The sequence below is a fragment of the Egretta garzetta genome, unplaced genomic scaffold, assembly GCF_000687185.1.
Source record: "Egretta garzetta isolate BGI_Z169 unplaced genomic scaffold, ASM68718v1 scaffold33, whole genome shotgun sequence".
Taxonomy (NCBI): Eukaryota; Metazoa; Chordata; class Aves; order Pelecaniformes; family Ardeidae; genus Egretta; species Egretta garzetta.
In genome coordinates, this window is record NW_009259250.1 from 2,034,898 (window position 1) to 2,037,380 (window position 2,483).

The window sequence follows — 2,483 nt, forward strand, 5'->3', positions numbered from 1 at the left end:
GTCCCTGATGGGCTTGGCCTTGGCCAGCGGTGGGTCTGTCTTGGAGCTGGCTGGAGTGGGCTCTATTGAATGTGGGGTAAGCTTCTGGCAGCTTCTCACAGAAGCCACCCCTGCAGCCCCCCTGCTACCAAAACCTTGCCATGCAAACCCAATACATGCGCAGAGCCGAGGAGCATTCCTGATGAGTACAGCATCTTGCTCTTTGACCTGTACATTATTTTATTTATTTATCTATTTATTTATTTTTAAGCAGTGGCAGTGTTTCCTTAGACAGCTGCCTATGAACTCCTGCGTGCTAGGAGCAGAGATTGTCCCTTTGTACCAGATGTGGATGTACAATACAGAAAGCCACGCTTTTAACGCCCGGGCAGTAATCTGTATTTTGATAACGCTTTCCTTTTGCCTGTCTGTAGAACGTGTTGTTAGGGTGCTGCTGTTTGACCAGCCACACCTTCCTCCTTGGGGCTCTCCAAGTGTCTGGCAAGTGATAACACTAAATCTTCTGGTGTAAATAAATATGACCTGGCTCTATAGATAAGAAATCAACACAGAAGTTAATTGCCATCCCATGTTCATCTGAAAGCAGACAGCTGTTTGTCTTCAGCAGTGGCTGGAGCGGTTGCACATGGCGTGTCTTACTGCACCTCTGGCTGAAGGCAGGGGTGGGCGGGAAACCTGGAGCACGGGGAGGAGGACACTGTGCCGCAGCTCCCTGTGTGAGGGCTGCCCTGTGGTCTGTCCGTCTCTGCTACGGCATGGTCCGTGCTGGCTCCAAAATGGGAAGCAGCCCAGGGCTGCTGCTGAGCTAAGGGCTGCTGCTCCTCGTTGTGGCTGGCGGCGTTGGCGGAGTCCTGCACGGGTGTAACTGTGCTGCTTTCGGGACTGGAGATAGCATCTCTGCCTGGCACTCCATTGAGCAAGCCCAGGCGGGGAGCTGGTCCCAGGTAAATGCCGTGCAGTAAATGCCTACAGAGTGCTGATCTGCCTGTACAGACCAATTCTGAGGCTTGAACTCAGCAACTGTTCAGCTCAAGTGAGAAGACAGGTGTTTAATAGGTATCTCCACACTCGTTTATTTTAAAAGTGCAAATCATTCCCAACAGTGAACGTACTTTGCTGTTAGTGACCTTTCAGTACATCTTTCTTAAACCGTAGAAAATGTATTTTAATTAACTCTCTTGTAAATGAGTTGAATTTATATGTGTATGTAATTTAAGATGTCATGGTTAAATGAATGCAAGCTGACTTTTGAAAGCCGTACAGTTCCTGTAGGTTTTCAGAGCTCAAACAAGGGGTAGGGGAATGGTTAGGATAGGTAAATAAATCCCTTTTTGTCTTGAGATCATGTCTTGGATGTAGGCTTCTGTAAACTAGCACTTTGGTTTTAAGTATAAGCTGTTGGAGAAGCTCCTATAATTCTCCTTCACAGGCTTTTTGTACCTGGTGGGGACTGCACCCAGTGCCTGAACAGCCATTACCTGGGGAATGTCCTCACCCACCCTTTCTCTTGCTGTCTGAAAATGTCCATGTTATGGGAGGAGGACAGCATCGCCTGCCTTCTGCTGTGTGGGCTTGGGTTTTTCTGTGCTCCTGTCATGGAGGTGGCAGTTGTCACTGCTATTCTTAACTAATCAAGTCGCTCTTTAATTCTTCCGTTCTTCGGTATTTCCAGTGCCGAGTTTGTTCAAGGGGTGCTGGTAAGTCAGTCAAGACACATAATCCCCTGACTCCCGCTTCTCCTGGCCGGCCAGGATGAGCTTCTGGGCACCAACCACATCCTTCAGCACTAACTGGGCGGTACTGGAGGTGGGGGGTGGCGGTCCCCTCCACTGATCTTCCTTGCAGGGAAACCGTGCTCTTCAGAATTACACATCCATAAATGGATATTAAAATATACAGGATGTGTTTTCTGATAACTCAGTGAATATCTGGAAAAGTATTGTTTTTGCTAGCTTCACAATTTTATATGTAAAGTTATGTTGTATTGACCATTCATTGAATGGGAAGAGGGAGAGGGATAGTGTAAATATGCCTTCTAAATTAGCAGAGGAAAGGCTAAGTGATGATGGAACAGAACTGGTAAGGGGGGGGGGAATCATTGAATCATAGAATGCTTTGGGTTGGAAGGGACCCCTAGAGGTCATCTAGTCCAACCCCCTGCAGAGAACAGGGATACCGCTACCTAGATCAGGCTGCTCAGAGCCCCGTCCAACCTGGCCTTGAATGTTTCCAGGGATGGGGCCTCCACTACCTCTCTGGGCAACCTGTTCCAGTGTTTTACCACCCTCATTGTAAAGAATTTCTTCCTTATATCCAGTCTAAATCTGCTCTGCTTTAGTTTAAAACCATTACCCCTTGTCCTGTCACAGCTGGCCCTACTAAAAAGATTTTCCCCATCTTTCCTATAGGCCCCTTTAGGGACTGAAAAGCTATAATCAGGTCTCCCCCCAGCCTTCTCTTCTCCAGGCTGAACAAGCCCAACT

The 2,483-nt window shown here is 48.0% G+C and overlaps 1 protein-coding gene across 1 annotated transcript in view; it reads left to right on the forward strand.

Annotated features, from left to right (window-relative positions):
- The window catches only part of GRAMD4 (GRAM domain containing 4), a 55,525-nt gene that overhangs the window by 7,651 nt on the left and 45,391 nt on the right, over positions 1–2,483 (forward strand). The window lies entirely within an intron of this gene.